The 20,015-nt window shown below is 38.4% G+C and overlaps 1 protein-coding gene across 35 annotated transcripts in view; it reads right to left on the bottom strand.

Annotated features, from left to right (window-relative positions):
* The window catches only part of SORBS2 (sorbin and SH3 domain containing 2), a 332,515-nt gene that overhangs the window by 205,460 nt on the left and 107,040 nt on the right, over positions 1 to 20,015 (bottom strand). For 30 of the 35 annotated variants that reach the window (XM_070599011.1, XM_070599016.1, XM_070599027.1 and 27 more), the window contains exon 1: positions 4,254 to 5,022. The exons of the other annotated variants lie outside the window; for them this stretch is intronic. The gene's annotated coding sequence lies outside the window, so the exon portion shown is untranslated. Of the gene's footprint in view, positions 1 to 4,253; positions 5,023 to 20,015 lie in introns of those variants that run through there. 35 annotated transcript variants of the gene reach the window in all.

Below are 20,015 nucleotides of genomic sequence, written 5' to 3'. Positions count from 1 at the left end.
CACATAGCACAACTGGAGGCACTCACAACTAGAATATACAACTATGTACTGGCGGGCTTTGGGGAGAAGAAGAAGATGAAGAAGAAAAGAAAGATTGGCAACAGTTGTTATCTCAGGTGCCAATCTTTAAAAATAAATAAATAAAAATTTTCCTCAAATTATAATATAGATCAAAAAAGAAATTAGGAAATATAATGAGAAAAATTACTAGATTATTTTTTTCTTGAGGTAGGAAAATTTTCTTTGCAAGTGAGACCTTTGGTTAGATTCAAGAAACGTGAAACTTTCTGGATTGTTTGCTCAAATAATACTTTTCAAAGGTGCAGAATTAATGCCGGATCTCTGCATACTTGACTTGTAATGGGAAGAGAAAACCACTGTCTTTTGGACCAAAATTTCTATTGGTTAAATAGTGCATTTCGGTTTTGAAGACTACGGGACAGTAAAGTGCAATATGGTACTACGTGAATATGTCAGGTTGTTAAAATTCACAATAAAAACCTGTCTTTTCTGGGTCTGTGTTATGTATTCAAATAAGATCCACTTAATTGAGCTTAAGCTGGAATGAGAGTTCTCATTTGTCAATATTTAGAACTCAATAGTTACAGAGGTGTTTCTTCATAGCTAAATGTATATGTCAACTTTTTCAGAAATGATGTAGATAAAGAGATTTTGAAACTCTCCATAAAATTCTTTGCAGTGATAGTTTAGAATTTAATAGCCATCCATAATTAAATCAATAGTTTGCGGAACTTTTAGAAAATTATCTCATACAGTTACATATTACAATACTTCACTATAAAATGCAATGCACTCATTTCATTTGAATATCAAATATGGAATACATAATTTAGGGCTTCAAAATATTATAACTTACTTAAAATACAAAGTACTAAAAATGATGCAGAAATAATATGGAATCATGTTTCCTGAATTCTAATTATTATATACAACTTAAAATAATTGATTAAACATGATTAGTCTTTAGGATGAATAGAACTCATTTCAACTTTAGCTGTTAGTTAATTAGCACTCTATACATTCAAATCAGCTGGAAGATAGCCAAAATAAACCTTTAAAGGACAGCATGATAATTAAGAGTTGCTATTTATCTTATTTTTATTATACAATTCAGTGCTGGAATACAATGTGAAAACGTCTAGAAATATGCATTTAAGTGAGTTTCTAATATTTTGCTTTCTAATTCCAAACATTTGGATATTTGAAACTTCCTATCTTCTCTACTCTATGTACCGAAATTCATACAGGATTAATTACAACTTTTGCTTTCAACATGGATTTCTTGGAGACAAAGGATTATATATTTATTACATCTGAATAAAATTCCTGATAACATTCTTGTTTTTTGATTACAGCATTGTGGCAATTTTTCCACAAAAAAGCTGTAAAAATTTAGGCTTATTTAAAAAAATAATAACCATGCCATTTAATACAGAAAAAGGGTGGGAAGTCTCTGTAACCAAAAGTATGTCTGTATCAAGAGAGAGACTCACAGAATATTCTCTCCCTCATCCAGGAACTCAAGTATAGGGAAACAAAATGTACATATGATTATCCATAATCTTTCAGGTTTATTTAGGAAAATGAAAAGAAATCCTACAATTGTAGACTTTATTTCAATTATTTGGTCTTTTTTCAGTTCCTGACCTCTACTTTCTTCCGGCTTCAGTATGAAAAACAATTCCGTAAGCACCTTTGTTAATAATTGCCACTAATTATCATCAATTCAACATTAATTTTAAATGGCCTGATTTTACAGCAAACTTCTATTAGGAATACTTACTCTACTTAATTTCCCCTGAAAATTTTATAACAGCTGTAAATAAAAAAACAGCATCTTCGAAATTCTAAAGCTTTGAAGCTGTTTTTGTTTGAAACTTATATGTTACAAAATTTTCCCTCAGAAAATTCTGATCGATTATAGGACATTTACAGCTTTCATCAAAGGATGATCGTGAAGCCATATTTTCATATCAGAGACATTAAAGCCTCATTGTTGTTTTGAGTTTCTTTGATAAAAGGCAATATAATAGATAATAAGACTTCTGTTTTGAGATCAAGCCTATATTTACAGTAACCAATAGGAAAATAGTGAAGTCTGAGGTTACTAGCACAAGGTCTGAATGCCAAGTTCTAGACACTGGACAAAGTACATTCAGAAGCAGTAAGACTCTGGAAGCCTCTGAGCAGAGACAGATGCAATATGGTGCAGGAGACAGGACTACAGACCTAAGATCCCGATGAGGAAGTGTCTAGGGAGACATCCTACCTATTTTTTGAAGAATGCATGACAGGTGGCTGCCGCTGGGGGAGAGTTGAAGAAAAAGTCTACACAAAGGGGCTGGCTTTGCAAAAGTTATATAGTTATAGTGCATTTGGAAAATTACAAAGTATGTGACATCGCTGGCGGGTGTTTGGAAGTGGCAGAAAATAAGGGTATGTAAATAGACAAAAAACAAAATTGCTTTCCTGCTGCAGGCCTCTTCGCTGTGTTAATTCTAAGAATTTTGCAGTGCGAATCTTTGAAGGGAATTAAATCGGGGAGAGCTACTTTTCATTCCGCTGTAACAGAATCGCTTCCTTGGCTGATATTTTTATCTATAGAATTTGACTCACGACTAAGTCTGTTCATTTAGCTTTCCTTTGAAAGTTAACCATAAGTGACGTACAATGCTATCGCTTCACCATTTTATCTTTTACAACGTCTCACATGCTCGAATAGGTATATTCCTATTTCTTCTTATCAGTAAACACACCAGCACGATTCTCTAGATTGAGATGAATTAGTCTATCTACATCTTTATATCTTGAGTATTGGTGACATTTAGGAGAGAAGTTTTGAAAAATATTCTCCCTATGCTTTATAATTCTCTTATCTGAGGGCACATTGACATTGCTGTATCTGTGAAACGGAATGCACGTTCCTATGTAGCCATGAAAATTACATTATACCTAAAATTAAAAGGTCACTCTCATGTCATCCATATTTTGGGTAAAAATGTAGCAAATAAAAATATATTTCTTAGCAGTAGATCTCAGATACGATTTATCTTACATTTCATGGTATTTCACCTTAGTAGAGGGTTTCATTCAAAGTTTTCAACAAAAAATCTTTCATTAAAGATTTTCCGTAGCATTGTAAATATCTGAGGTTTCTGATAGACCACCAATAGAACTAACTTAGGTAAAGCTGAAATTTTGCTGAAACAGAATTTAATCATGGTTTGGTCCTTTCCTTACGAGGGATCTTGATTTGACTGCCCAATTTCAATTCTCAGTAACAGCTTTGTTCCTAAGAGACTATAAATCAAAGAAATACTCACTAAGGGGCAATTTCTACCACAATTCAAAGTCTGTGCTATTATCACAAAGCAATCACAGCAAACATCCTCTGCAAATATTAGCGTACATTTGTAGGAGGTGTTTTTGGTTTCGCTCTCTCTAAAACTTCTCTGCTTGTGAGAAAAATTGTGCAATAAAAGAAGTTTTCGCACCACACACTCTGGCTGTGCTTGAACTTAATGTGAAGATTCACTTCCTTTCTTTCCCCTGCATTCCGAGCTGGGGGAGCACAATGGGGGTGTTGTGCTCTGGGCTAGCGTGGCATGCATGATACTTGGAAAAGATGTGTGAACCGCTTCCAGTACATACACTATTTGCTTTACAACTACCCCAAACGAAATCAAACAGCACACCAAGACTCTGAGTTCAGAAGCAGCAAGTGCAAGATCCACCGGCTGTTATGACCTACATAGGGAACGGAATTTCTTAATTTACGTGTATACCTGGTATGTTAAGAGTTAAACAAATCATTTATGAGACTTCAAAATAAACGCTTCACAATTTTCAAGGTGCTGATTTTCCATGCAATTCTCTTAATACATGTCAAAGTGCGGTTAATAAAAGAATCCATTGTTTGTAAGGGAGAAAGGTTGTTGCTTACGAACACTGTCCAGAACGACAAGCCACCATGGTCTGTTAAACTGGTACATATTTATTTTAAACCCTAAGGCATATTAGCAATGTTTTTAATCATACAATTTCTAGAACCTAAACTCACTGAAACATCTCTATGTCTGTCTCTGACACTATTTTGTGGAAATGTGTGTGTGAGCGTCTGTGTCTGTGTGCTTCCTTGGTAAATCCAGATCACACGTGAATATAAATCTTTTAGGGTAAGTTTTGCTCCAAGTTATTGTTATGCTGTGCTTTAAAAAGGCATAAAAGCTTACCTCTGTCAGTCAAGTGGATACACAGGGACCTCCTTTCCAGCCTCGGCCTCAGCGTGCAGGCAGATGCTCTCTGAGCCAACAATCTGTTAACAGGAAGCAGGTAAACCCGAGAGCGTCCGCCTGCGTTACAGCCCAGTGCCCATCCGAGCACACACCTGCTTCTTCAGACCTGCCGCTCATAAGCCACAGCCACGCACAAGCCCGGTGTTCGCAGACGCTACCACCGTCCTTCTGGGTCACTATTTTTCGAGGAAGCTGCTAGAGAGCCGCCGAGATAATATTGCAGGGAAAGCTTGCCTTCCCAAGACAAAAACCTTTTCTGCGGTCTGATGGCAGATATGCAGCATTATCACTCTGCATTCCACTTTCTCAGATCAGCTCCTAGGCACAGCCGTCAACAGCTTGGCCAAATGGCAGCTCGCAGGCATGCGTGGCTGTAATAATTGTGTACTACCATGCCCATTACTTCTCTCTCCTCTGAAGAGATGTTTAAAAAATGCTTCTTCCAGGGTAAAGCTCAGCAGAATATGCCACACTGTTTTCCATAAGTAAAATGGCTGGTCCTCCCAGCCCTGCTGCAGACAGCTCATTGGGTTCCACTGGCTTTTCGTAGTCATAGCAACAACCAACAGACAGACTTAGACAGCAAGCATGGCTGACCATGTGCAGCGCGCCGACACAGCTTGTTAATTTCTTTTCATCAAACTCATCATTTCTTGAGGAGGCCAGCTTCTGTTATCTTTCTAAATATTTCACCGATACTACAAGTGCTCTGAGATTTCAGCTTTCAAGAGGAACTTTGTTTTATGCGCCTGTACTACGTGTGAATTTGAGAAAGGGAAGCCCCTCTCGATAGATAGATTCGGCTCTATCCAGGTTAATAACATGCAAATCACTGTGTAGACACTAATTGGAACCATTGTCAAAACAGGTTGTACCTTCCTGTCATAGAGTGAACATAAAGGGGATTGGCAAATGTAGGCAGTTAAACTTTTTGTTTTCAAATTATAATCTCGTAGCCACTAAACTGAAACAAAGCCCTTATAGGTGGCCAAAATAACAACCCAATTAGACAGGATATTTTAATAAGATGTTACCTATGGACTCCATTTATCTAACTATTTTAATCTACTTTTTGTGTCCTACACAATTTAAAATAGAATTTTTAAAATTCCTATTGTTTTCTAATGCAGAAAATGACTCTTTAGTTCAATTATAATTTATTTGTAATTTAAAAATTCTTAAAAAAAATCTAAACCGGGCCAGCCCCATGGCCTAGTGGTTAAGTCTGGCATGCTCTGCTTTGGCAGGGCAGATTTGGTTCCTGAGTTGGGACCTACACCACTCATCAGTGGCCATGCTGTGGTGGCATCTCACATACAAAATAGAGGAAGATTGGCACAGACATTAGCTCAGGGCGAATCTTCCTCAAGCAAAAAAAAAAACAAACAAAAAAATTCAAACCAAATTAAAAATCCTTTGCTTTAAACATTGCCTCCAAGGCAGGAATAGTTTTACTTCGTCAGTTAGATGGATCACATCCCACCATTCCTTAAACTTCACCTCTTCAGGGAATTTCACATGATTAATGCTGTTAACCATTTATACCTTCTGCAAAATCCCCAGTCTTTTCTTTAGTACTGTTACCAGTCATGTTCTATTTGGTATATTTCCAAGACACCATCCCATTTATTTTTATATCTAGCAACCTGTTTGAAATAGTTGTGTTAACACTTTGGACTTGTAAACATAGAGGATTCCTTTGCTGGTAGTCATTGATTTACTATTCTTTTCCCCTCCCCTTCTTAGCACTCCAGCCTTCAGTGGCAATTCCCCAATATTAGTATGCATAAGAACCCTGTGGATGCAGATCTGGGGATCCCATTTCCCTGCCCTCTCCAACTAAATTCCCATTTGGTAGGTTGGAGCCAGCTCAGGGTTAGGATATCTACTGAAGAAAAGTGGGCAGGCCTTTCTGCCTGGTACGGTCTCACCACTTCAGATTGTTCTAAGCCTGCTTGCCTGTTCTCATTTACACGAGCTTCCCTTAGTTGTTGTGGGGTTTTTTGTGTTTTGATTTTTGTTTGTGAAGATTTGCCCTGAACTAACAGCCATGCCATTCTTCCTCTATTTTTTTCTTGTTTCCTCTTTTTTCAGTTATGTGGGCTACCAGCACCGCATGGCCACTAACACAGTCTGGGAACCAAACCCTGGCTGCTGAAGCAAAGAGTGCTGAATTTAATCACTACACCACCAGGGCTGGCCCTTCTCTTAGTTATTTTTGACTTTGCTGCTCCTGAACTTGCTCCTGCCTTCAACCTCGGCCTCATATTCTATTCTTCACTCCCCATGTTTCAGCAATGTCGAATTACATCCTATTTCTTACTTCCTTGCTTTGAGGATCTCCCTGCTACCTAAAAGCTTCTCACCCAGACCCCATCCTCCGGGCACCTTTTACCTCCATCCCAGCCTGCCTCCTACTTTATCTTTCAACACGTTGCTCAAGTAGCCCCACCTCGCTAAGGACACTCCAGGCGGAGTTTGCAGTGGCCTCCTCTGTGCATCCACTGTGCCTGGGATGTCTCTGCTGTTCCATACTTGTCCTGCCCTGTTGGCTTAGTAGCAGTTTTCCTTTCACGTCTGACTTTCATGCTGCTCTGTCAACTCCCCAAAAGCCATCTGTTTTGGTTTTTGTTACGCAGAATGTGGGTGAAAACCTCCATTCAGAGATCTTTTTCAGTATGAAAGTTTATACTACCACCATATTATGAAGAATGATTTTCTAAGCTCGTAAAACCTAAGCTCATACAAATTACATCATAAAAAAATGTTGTCAGCAAAGGTGCCTTGCAAAATTAATAGGACTTTCATGTTTAAAATAGTGAACAGCATGAAAGAAAAAGGCTGAGGAACTGATACAGATGAAAGGAGACTAAAGAGACAACTGAACGCAATGTGTGACCGTGGGTGGGATGCTGGATCAGGAAAAGGATGCCATAAGGTACAGGACTGGAACAACTGGCGAATTTGAACATGGACTATATGTTAGATAGTAGTGTTCTTGCATTTTAAATTTCCATAATTTGATAGTTATATGTTATATAATTATATAACTATATATACTATGTTATATATAATATAATAATACAATTTGATGATTATATATTATATTATATCTTATCATATTATATTGTGGTTTTAAAAGTTTATGTCCTTGTTCTTAGGAAACATGTTGAAATGTCAAATGGTTCAGCACAAAGAATAATGCATAATAAATTTGTATTATGTGTGTGTCTATGTGCGTGTGTGTGGTATAATTTAGCACAGATAGATAGAGAGATAGATAGACAGACAGACAGATAGATAGATAGTAGGTATAAATCTATAGGTAGGTATAAATCTATCTATCTATCTATCTATCTATCTATCTATCTATCTATCTATCTATCAATGGCTAGCACCTATGTGGCGAATATGAACAGTTGGTAAATCTTAGATGAAGGATATTTCCAGTTTATTTTTACTATTCTTTCCACTTTTCTGAAAGTTTCAAGTTTTTTGTTTTCAAGATAAAACATTTCAAAAAATGAAATAAAATGAGAATAAAATCCAGTGTTCAGAACAAACACAGATTTAAGATTACTTGATGAGGGTCTGCCTTCATCAAAGTTAAAGCTAAAGTTGAGAAGTCATGGACTAACTAAGGCAATTTTATTATTGTTATTATTATTAATTTGATTGAGAGACTACTCTGGTAGAGAGTACTGCAAACATTTTGCACTTTCTTGAAGGAAGTTTATTTCCCTACATTTACTGCTTCCCTGAATCCTGACATTGAGCCACTTATCCCTTGGTTCCCATGTTGAAATTCTTCTTCATCCGATTCCGTCACAGTCAACAAGATCCTTGTTGATTGAAGTGACATGTTGTCCTCCAGTCACACCTATCCCTACAGCCTCCGCAGCTGGGTGACAATCCACTGTGGGACCGGGTCCCGGGTATAACAAAGAAGTTCTTTGTAGAACTTAGAGACTTTGAGTATGGTTTGTTTAATGGGGTAGCACACCCTGTTATAAAGATTAGACTGAATTTCCTAATTCCTGACAAGAAACAGAATATGTCAAAGGTTGTTCTTAAATCTTGCATAATGAGTTACGCTAGCAAGGACCTGAACAATGTGAGCTTAAATGGGACCAAGATGGGAAGTGGGACAACTTCCTTGGAGAGGACTGGAGTATCTCAGTAAAGCAAATTGAATTTATTTCCACGATTCCATCCCCTAAGAAATATACGTTGGGAAGCTGGCTGGACCCACAGGCTCTGAATCAAATGCCTTCATATCCACTGAGGAAGTCTGACCACGATAAGTATCCAGAATGACCTTGATCAATCAGAGGAACCCGAAACCCAAACCAACCCAGAGTGAAGACTTTATGGAAATCCACTTATTGAATGAATTAAAAATGAGAAAATGATTGCAAAGGAACAAAACCTTACCAGAAGGCAAATGATAAGAACATAAGTCAGCAATATAAATAACTGTTTAAAAATACTGAATATAAAGTAAAATCCATTAATACAAAAATACCATATGTGCACCATAGAAGAAAACTCCATTTAGTTACCAGAACTCACTAGAAGTCCTGTGTCCTCTCTAGATTAAAAGGAATAGAGAAAAGCGGCAGGAAGTACAGGAAGAAGGTTTGGCCAGGCAGGAGAAGTTGGTCTTGACTGGCCAATAATAACATTGTTTTAAGTATTTCAGGTTTATCAAGCTCTAGGCTTGCAGATACCCCAATTGCAGTACCTTACAAGAATGACTTTATCTTCAAACGTCCATTAATATGTGTCAGCACCAGGTGGGGGAAGACTGTAGTGTTATCCAATAACAAAAGAAAAAGTGAACCTACCATTAACCATCCAGGCCCCCTCATCCTCCAGCCCTGGTAACCCCAAACGCAAATACATCTTGCTTGCCCCCTGTTAAAGAAAATCACCCTTGGCTTTCATTAAGCCCACACTGTGAGAGATTCTGCTGGCAATATAGAAAAAGCTGCATTTGCTTCCAAGGAATTTGATTGTTTTTACTTATAATGATAAGCTTCAAAAGCAACCTGGAAAGAAGAGGCTAGTTGCTTTCACTCTCTTAGGAGGGGCCATGCTTTGTTCTCCGAGAGGCACTCTGACCAAATTAACAAGAGTGTATCTCCAGTGACCTTTCCCACCAACCATTGTTTCCTATGGAAACAATGACTCCAGGTACCTCCAGGCAGGGTGCCACGATGCCCGGCTCAGCGGAAAAAGCTTTGGGTTCTGCCGTCACCACATTATTGAACTAGGAACGAACACATCAGCTCAGCAAACAATGCCTGGCAAGGAGCATTTTAAAACAAACGCTGCTGGTTTCACCTGAGCCACGGAAACAAATTATGAGGCACGAGGTGAAACTTGGCAGTTTCTGTCAACTCTGAAGAGGCGAATGCCAGCAGGCAAATGTGCAAATCTCAGAGAAATGAAAAATAGAAGGGATCATCCTTTGTCCCTTAGAAGCACTTCTGATATAATTGTTCAGTGAGACTTATTCATCCAAGTAAATAATATAACGAGGTCTAAGTAATATGCAGTTTGGTACATGTTTGAGAATCCAATTGTCTGGTACCAAAGGATAAAAATAGTTGAAAACCAAAAAACCAAAACACCCTGGATGTAATAGATGCCCAATTAAAGGCCTACCAGTGACAGGGTACACAACTTGGGAAAGCATGTGACCTTGTGGAATACTGGACAGGGGCTTCATTTTATCAGGTTAGGACCATAATCCAGAACGGTGATTGTTTTCCCAAGTCTATCCTCATCAGAATTCATTTCCAGTGCTTTCAAAAGTAAGGTTCAGAGGTCCTCATTGCTGGCTAATTACCTTGAACTGATAACTGGGGAGAACGTTATTTTTCTGGACATTTTCCACATCAAAGGAAGAAGATTAACTTTGTAAACAGGCCTTGTGGGTTGAAATTAGCACAAAAAATCATTTCACAACCCACTTTACTATAGGCATGAGGGTGGATAAATATAACTCTCCTAAGAGTAGATGCCTAAACTGTATCTTGAAGGATATGGAGCATTTAATGAGGGGAAGACAGAAAAAGTTTGTAAACCAAGAGAATAACATGAGCCGAGTCAGCTATGTGAGCGGGCATGATGGATTTTCTTTCATAAATCGGGTGAAACAAATGCAGCCCTTGCTTTCCTAGCAGGATTTTTTATGAGAATCAAGTAAGATAATATATGAAAAAGTTTTAAACTCAACAACTGTAAATGAACTCAAGTTATCACTCAAATAGTCTCAACAGAAATAGGATAGTCTTGTCAGTAACTACTAGGATTAAGATTGGCTGTCTATACGAGAAAACCCAAATCACTGTGCTCACACTAGACAGAGGTATATTCATCTCTCACTTTAGGAAGTGACAGACAAGAAGTTCAGGGCTAGTCGAAAACTGTCCTCATGGTCATCAAGACTCCAGCTACTATTCTCTGTTCTGGCAGTTTTAGAAAATAGCTTCTATCCTCAAGGCATCCTCATGGTCCCAAACAGCTACACGTACTCCAGCCATCATGTCCATGTTCTAGGCAAGAAGAAGGAAAGGAAGGCAAAGGGACACATTTTCCACTTGGGTTGGCCTCTTTCTTTTCTTTTTAATCAAGATATAATTGACATATAACATTACAAGTTGGCCTCTTATAAAGAGCTTTTCCACAACTCCCACCCAGCACTTCTGTTGATAACGCATCGTCCATTCCTAGCTACAAGTAAGGCTCAAATATGCCATCTTTCAGCTGGGCACCTTGTGTCCCCAGATAAATCAGTCTTCCATTAATGAGGAAGAAATGGAGGATGATAGTGGGTAGGCCACAAGCTGCCTCTGCCAGATGTCAGCCAGGGGTCATCAGCCGTGACTCATGTCAGAGTGACACTTTCAGGACAGTCACTTTTTTCATTAAGGCTTCTGCAGCTGGATTCTGAAAGTGACACCACTTACAGAGAGGGCCCTAGGGCAGCCCGGTTGCAGTCAGGCTATATACAATGTGTAGCATTGTGTAGTTGTATTTACTTGTGCATTATTTATTTAAGCTCTGTCTGTCCTGTGGATTATAAAATTCATGAGAGCAGGAATCATTTCTGTTTTGTCTTCATCCTATTTCCATTGCTTAGCATAGCACCTGGCACGTAGATACAGACATGATGGATGAACAAGTGCATGAATGAATGCGCAGGCTGAGGAAGTCACAGGTGAATTGTATCTTTCTCCAAGGCTGTCCCTCAATTCAACCTGACAAATGTCCCTTTATCCTGTCCTACATGCCAAGAACCTCATCCCGTGTCAGATTACTGAATTCCCACTCACATTATGGGCGGGGGAAAAGACAAGTGAACCGGTGGTCATGTTACAAGGTGATTTTCTACAATTATACTCCGGGAGTGAGAGAAAAATGACTAGTGTCCGAGCTTCATGAAGCTATCTTTGAGCTGGGCCAAAAGGACAAGGAGGGGTTCGCCAGTCCAGGAAATCAGGGACGGGATTTCCAGGACAAGGAAGCAGCACAGAGATAGGAAAGCAAATTCGAAGTTTGGGGAATCCAAGAAGTTGAATGTTGCTGGAGCACACGCTGGGGCAGGCGTGAGAGGAGATAAGATTGAGCTGGTAGATGTGTGAGTTTGTGAAACACCTTGTTCTGCACGTTAAGGACTTTGAACTTTATTTTTCAGGAAATGGGAAGCCACCAGAGGGTTTTAAAAAGAACAAAGATGTGACCATATCTGTATTTTACGAAGATACTCTGGGACGCTTACCAAGGCAATATATTTTAACAGAGCAACGCATAGGGCTGTATGTTTTGACTGCTTTTATTATTCATCATTACCAGACATTTGTTGAACACCTCCTTATGTAAGGTATTACAGGATGTTCCAAAAGAGGTGCCAACAAAGTGAAGAACCTGTAAATTATAAGACATACCAATATTTTATGTTCCACTAAAAGGAAAACAACTTGCCAATGAAATTGTAACACAATGTTCTGTTTTAAACTGGAATATTTTTATTTGTTGGAAGAGCTCTTTTTGATGTATCTCTTTAAATTGCCTCATCTAGCACTCTGTGCATACAGAAACAAGAAAGAAAAGGAAGTGAAAGTAGTAAAGGTACTCCTAAAATTCTTCACTTTCAGCGTTCAACTCTTCTGAATGACATTCTGATCCAGAGTTGTCAGTATTCGTGGTTCCCTCTCTCTCTCACACACAATATCATCACCTAGCTAGTAGTTTTCAAAGTTTGGCATGTATCAGATTCACTTAGAAAAATGGTAAAAATAGAAGCCCAGGCCATGCTCCATTTCAACAAGTCTGGGCTTCTATATTCTAAGTTGGTATTCCAGAAGATTCTAAGACCCCCAAAGTTTGAGAAGCACTGCTCTATGCTATCAGGGGAGTTGTCATAGGAACACTTTTTAAGTGGGTGTACCGCTCCCATTTTCAGTATTTTCTTGCATTCCGTGAGTTTTGATGTGCGGCCAGGACAAGGGTGTCACCACTGCCATTTCCTGGGATGTTAAGTTGCAGAAAATGTGCATCTTAGAATCATTGAAATGTGATATTTTCTTTCAGAAATAGGATGGGAATTTTACAAAGTATGCCAGGAGTACATTAATGATAATGATTACTTGATTTCTATGATAGGGAATTGATTAAATAGATTATGGTACCTCCACACCATGAACGATGGTCAGTGTTAAAAAGTATTTAGGTAGAACGATATTTTCCTAAACGTCTTCTGTGACAGGCAATTTAAAAAGGGCACCTCAGACAAAAAAATGATTGGGAAACCCTGCAAACCATGTCTCTTTCTTAGAGTTTCACAGTACACTTGCACATTTTTAAGCTTTGAGAATGCTAGGAGCAAAGATCCTATTTGACTTTTCAACCTAGAATTTTCCTATTTATGGCAAAAAACATGTTCATATTATATTTTAGATAACCAGCAACAAAAGCAAACTCATAAAAATGTGTGGTGGCACAATTCCATTTTCGTAAGTAAAATTTTGGACATGTTGTCATGGATGAAAGGCAGTAATGATTTATACAAAACATCTACCATATTTAATAATGAGTGATTGGGTTATGTATGAACTTTTTTGTGTGTTTAATGGTATATTCCTCAATAAACTGATGCATTTTCTATAAGAAAACAGTTATTAAAAATAGTAAAAGTAAACTGACTTTATGAAAAAGTCAAAGAAAAATTTGAGTTTTACTGATATGTTTTCCAGGGCAAGCTTTATAAATATAAACATATTTTCAATGAAAAGGTGGGGACCTGTTGTATGAGACCTTCTCAAGTCACATGAGACTGGGAAAAAAAAATGTTCGTCATAAATCAAAGTAAAAGGAAAGAACAGAATGAACATAGGCATTATGAACAATTTTTACTTGGTCTTTTTCAAGGTCATATATTGACAGAATAGAGATTTTTAAACAAACAAGACAGGCTATTATATCTGTGGTTTGATATAAAGGCCAAGTAGCGAATTCAGCAGGTTGGATCTCAAAAATTTGTTCAGCTGTTGAAGAGAAATAACCTTAAATGAACAGTCTGCAGCCTGTACCTTATCTGAGGTGAGGAGGACCTCTTCCTAGTTAGGTGATCTTGGGTGATTTGCTTAACCTTCATGGGCTTCATTTTCCACATCGAAATGGTTATGGTCATTGTGTTCATTTCCTAGGGCTGCTGTCACAAAGTACCACAAACTGGATGGCTTTAAACAATGGAAATTTATTGCCTCAGCGTTCTGGAGGCTAGAAATCTGAAATCAAGATGTCAGCAGAGCCACGGTCTCTGAAGGCTCTGGGGCAGGATCCTTCCTTGAGTCCATCTAGCTTCTGGTAGTTGCTGGAAATCCTTGGTGATCCTTGGTTTGTGGCAGTATAATTCCAATCTGTGCCTCCATCTACACACAGCCATCTTCCCTCTGTGTGTCTGTGTCCAAATTTCTCTTTTCTCATGGAACGCCATTGGAGTAGGGACCACCCTAATCTATGATGACCTCATCTTAACTTGATTATAGCTGTAAGGGCCCTATTTTCAAATAAGGTTATATTTACAGGTTCTGGGCCTTAGGACTTCAATATGTCTTTCTGGGGACACAATTCATCCCATAACCATTGTGGCTTACAGGTATCATTCTTTTAGTGGAGAACGTTGTTGCTGTCTATCCAGAGTTGGGTCTGCAAAGAACTAAAGCGTGAACAACTCTACTGAACTGAAGTGATAAATGACTGAATTTCCAGGAAATTGATGGAAAATATCAAACAAAATATTCATTTAGATGCTTTGGGGTTTTTTTCTCTACTGAATTGACTAGAAGAATTCTATACTGGATATAGACTGACTCTACTGTTATAAAGTTGAAGCAATAACAACAAAAAGGGATATATCTGATATGTTAAAAAGATCCACCAAGTCTCCTCCAGATTGATTGTTTTTTCCGGAAGAATCTTCCAAAGCAAAATTCTCCAAACCCATACTCTATTTCAAGAGCATGCTCCCCCAATGTGGGCGGCAGGCAGCTGACGCCCAGGAACGGTTTTTGAGCTCAATCAGTGGGCTTCCCTGTTTTCCTCAGCCATCAGTTTCTTAGAGGAAACATGTAAGATTTCATTGTATCTCCAAATGCAGGCATTGCTTCTTAATTCAGACCCTCCCATACTTTACAGCATTCTCTGGGCGCAGGGCAAGCACTTTTAGCACATTCAGACCACCAGTAATCTAAAGTAGTTATTGCAGCTTTCAAAGGTGCCTAAAATTGCAGAGAATTATTAGGCACATGGAGAACACCTTAGTTTTTATTTGTTCATTTTGTTCTGTTTTTTACTGTATTGAAAATTACTTATAATTTCAAAGCATAGTGTAATAACAGTCAATATAATTTATTTATCAGATTACCATGTGCCAGGCACGATGCTCCAAGTTTTGTAAGTATTAAATCTGCTCCTCATAGTAGACTTGCCAAGTAGGAATTATTTTTATTTGACAGATGAGAAATTAGGCTTCAAAAAATCATGACTTCCAAGGTTGGAGAATCACGTGATCTTTCCACTAAACTAAATTTCTTCCTTAAGCACTGTTTTAATTAATTGCCTGTAAATGTAGGGACTCCTCTTGGCTCTGTTTGGGTGACATTACTGAAAGTTAGCTGTAAGGAAACGGTGACATTTCCAATGTTTCTTTCTGCCATTTTTTAGGGTAAATCATTTTGATGATTCTCATCATAGTTTCTGCTTCTTGGGATAAAGTATTATATTTTTCATTGCTTTGAGATATTGCTCATAGGAACATGGAAAGGGAGAAAGCATTATCAGAGTTTAGATGCTGGATTATTTTTCTAGAAACAGTCATCACTGAACAAACTACAGAGTTGCCCCTGAAATGAATGAAAGAATTTCTGCTTCCAGCTGTTCTTGACACTGGATCTAAGTCCCCTGCGAAGAATGAAGAATAATGGTTTTGATTTTCTCTCAGTTGCGGTGATCTAGGCACTCAAGATTTCCTCTCTCTGCTGTAAAATATCTTCACTTGAAACTCCTACAAAGCGAAATATCCCAGGTCACCACAGGGAGTCTTTCTGCAGTTAATTAAACAAGCTAGCCTGAAAGCTTTTGAAGTCCATGGCTTAACAAGCCAAACAACTTTATTCAAGCAAAATCGAAGTAGGGGAGCAATGCTTTAGTCAGTAATATTTTAATCAGTGACACCTCATCAAATGTGGATTCAAATTCTTTTAAATTCATTTGCCACATCAATGCTTTTGTACCGTAACAAATATTTCTTAGAGCTTGTGTACTCTTCAGCACCAGAGGGGTTTCTTTAAAGTTTTTCTTTACATCCAGGACTTGGTGGCAATATTTTTCACTCAGAGTGACCCATCAAGTACACTCATCAAGCTGAGGTATGTGCACTTGTTGACCATTAATACCTGTTATTCAAGTTACGGCAGTCTATGAGGAACATAAATCCAGGACCACAGCCAGTGTGTCAGCACGTCAAGGGAATCTTTCCTGAGTATTCTTTAGGATATTTTCTTTTACTTTGCCCATACTTTATTTACAAACAAGTCGTATTTTCTAAACAAAAGAAGCTGGTCATGTCAGCTGGCGAGTATAAGTAAATTTATTGAAAAAATAATTCAGAATATTGAAAATTGTGATTATCCTGAAAGGTCAAGAAGTTTAACGTATACTGATTTGCTGGGTTAGTGGGAGAAAAAGAAGAGCATAGGGCCAATGAAATCATCCTAATTTATCCAACAATTTTTTTTCTGAGTTCTCTGATGTGCAAGGCACTATAATCAGGTGACATAACATTAAAATGAGAACCAGAAGAAAGGATTTACTGTAAAGTTTATCCCTAATTACATGATCATGAGCGAATCACAGACTTTATGTTTCTCAGTTCCTTTATTTGTAGATTGGGATTATTTGGGCCCCTATCCTCTCATAAGTTATTATGAGGATCAAATGAAGCTTTTTACTTGCTAGTATAAAGGACAATGCAAATAAGATGTACTTTATTTTCCTTCCCCACTGTTAGCATTAGGCTGCCTCCCTGCCACTATCGTCCTCCTCCTCCTCATTAACATTGTCATCGTCAACATCATTATCACTATGGTCTTAGGCTGGCTGTCTAGAAACAGATGCTAAGGAGGGGATTTACTGGAGGAGATCTGTTGGGGAGCACCCTTAGTTATAACATCTGTAAGGGACTTGGGGAAGGAAGATTGGACAAAGAGGGAAGGTGAGCTCTGGTGAAGTTTCAGCAGAGGACACAGGAAGCTATGGGACTGAGCTAACACTTCTAAGTTGTCCCAAATGACGACAAGGGGGCTGGACCTTTGTACGCCTGCATCCACTAATTGCATTCAGGCTGCCTACATGGAGGGGGTGTAACCTTGGGTGAAGTCGTTCTTGGAGAAAGAGTCAGTTGTGAGCCTTCAGCAGTACACACTCCTAGAGGCTGTGTGGATGAGTGCCTTGGTCCTGAAGGGGAAATACGAGGGACTGTAGCATCTACTAAAATCACTATCATCATCATCTGGGGCTTAAAACAGCCTTCCAGAAGTCCTTGGGGGCACAGTCATGTCTTTTCTCTTCTATAACACAACAAAGAAAGAAAAGATAATGCTGCCCTGATAGCAGCTCAGGATCAAATTATAGCTGAACCTCAAGAGCATCTTAGGAAGGCATGGACCTTTGGTCCATCCACAGTCATGGCAAGATCAGATCCTACATGGCCAAGAAGCAGACATGTAGCATAGTACATCAGTTCCATATCAAATATCTCTTGTCTCCACACTGATTGCCCTTCAACTTCCATTTCTTTCATTGAGTGATAGATTTTCAGTGTGAGAAAGGACTTTGCAGGTCAGTTGATATAAGTGCTACCTTGTGGTTGAGCTCTCCTTAGCAACCCTGACAAATACTATCTATCCTTTACTGGATGGACCAACTCCAATGATGAGGGCTCACTGCATTCCCCAGCAGCTTATTCTGTTGTCAGGGACCTCTCCTGGTGTGAGTAGACACTGCTTTCTCGTAGCTTTTACCATTGCTCCCATTACTGTATTATGGGACAATAAAACAGATTTAATTTATCCTCCATGTGTGCCATATGCATATTCTTTTTGAACTAAGTGCTTTTAGTTCCCCAAACTTGTTCCCACTTTGTAATATTTTTAAAACCTATAGCTGGCCTCTATCCTGTGAATTTCTTCTTTTTCCTCTTAAATGGTGAAAATTGCTCCAAGTTTTCTCTAACATGCAAAGAAGGAGGGGACAATCATCTTCACTGCCACTCCTGGGCCTCTATTCAGGTGGCCTAATATTATAATACTAGACTCTAAGTTCCATGTCATGAAAAGAGTGATAAGGTTGCTAAATAAAGCTTTGTTTTACAGCCATTTGTCTCCTAGTCTTGTACTAATGCAGCTGGCTTTTCTTGCAATGCTAGTGTAGAACTCTGCACAGATCTGAGTAAGACTGAATTTTGTCTCTCATTCCAACTATTGAGATCTTGGTGGATCCTAATGTTGTTTGGGGATTTTTTTTTCCCCCAGTACTATTAGGGTGATTACATATACCTACACACAGGAATAGAACTATTGGGAAGAACAACATGGAAAATTTAGGGAAAGAGAGAAAGAATGAGAGAAGAAATCATTGCTATTCTATCCTCATCTTTGCTCCCACTAGACACACAGACACACAAACCAAGAAGTGATTTTGAAGGATTAGATGAAGCAGATTGAGCATCCCACTTACCAAAGGTAGGGGAATGAGTTTTCCTTTAAGTTTTGCTCCCAATTTCTGTCCCATAGTCATTATTTACAAAATAACGTACTGATGTGCTGGAATAAAACATTCATGAAGAAATTATTTCATAAAGAATGTCACAAGACATTTTTTAATCAATTATTAATTCCATCCATCTGTTCTGTACAATTCATACTTACTAATTTCTCTAGCCAACTTTTGAGTGGTACCAAAGATGTACTACTAAGTAGATAAGATAAATAATTTGATTTTCAGATTTAAATCTTAAGTTGAAATGATTTTGCTGAATTGGACTGAGAGGGGATTGGAAGTATAAGCAATACTCCCGCATTCTATATCTTTTAATTCATTGATTTCCACTGTAATTTTCTGAAGGGTTTCAGCCTCATGCATGATATTTTAAAAGGCACAACTGTAATTATATATCATTTGATTATACATTTATACAGGCAATTTTTCAAGTCAAGTTGTATTCTTCTCACTTCTTCACATTTTTTCCTTATTTCCATTTCCCTGATTACTAGCATTAACCCAGATGTGACAAATTGAAAGGTACTTAGAAAAATAGTGAGAAAATTCCCATTCTGGTTGACAATCTAGATGCTCTCAGACTGTAGTTTGGAGAATGAGCCTCAAGCTATTGGAAGTTTCCCAATTAATGAATCTGCAGGATAACCATGTAGAGGCAGGAATTCAGAACACATCTGAGCGGCTATGAGGAGGAAAAGCGCATTTTTGTTGAACCGCTCTTTGGATCACCCAAAACCTGATTTTGAGTCTGCAAACAGAAAACAGTTATGGGAGGAAGCAGCTGAACAAACACTATCATAAACATGGGAGAAATAGGAGCATATCTTTAGTGTGCTGGAAAGGCTTCCTTTTGATCTTTGAGGTCCAACTTAAGAAAGAGAGTGGCTTCTACAGTAAAAGTAAAGCAGCTGACTTCCAAGGGATAAAGAAAAACTTCTCAGGATGGAGCTTTGCTGGGACTAATACTTCTTTTTTTCAAGGCATAACCTGAATATCTCAGATTACCACTGTTTGTCCAAGTAACATGGTTAATTATTTACCTTTCTCACCATGCGGCTCAGATTCTTTTCTTATCAAACTGTTATGTCTGAACCCAAAACAAACAACCTCCCTAGAGCAGTTAGTGATCATGTTAAGCTGGGTTTGTGTGATGGTGGCAGGACATTTTTCTATTCTACCTCTCATGATCTCTCTTGCTTCCAGGAACCAATCAGCTAGACAGGCTCAGCGCTAATTTGTGCCACCATATTGGTACTTATGGTTTGTTGTGACTTGGTCGTTTCTGAGCTTTTAAACCTGCCCTTGAGACTTTTTCCTGATTTTTCAAGCTATTCTAATTCCTCTGTTCAA

The sequence above is a fragment of the Equus przewalskii genome, chromosome 28 (genome assembly GCF_037783145.1).
Source record: "Equus przewalskii isolate Varuska chromosome 28, EquPr2, whole genome shotgun sequence".
Classification (NCBI taxonomy): Eukaryota; Metazoa; Chordata; class Mammalia; order Perissodactyla; family Equidae; genus Equus; species Equus przewalskii.
Note: the sequence above shows the minus strand (reverse complement) of the source record. Positions and strands in the feature narration are given on the sequence as shown.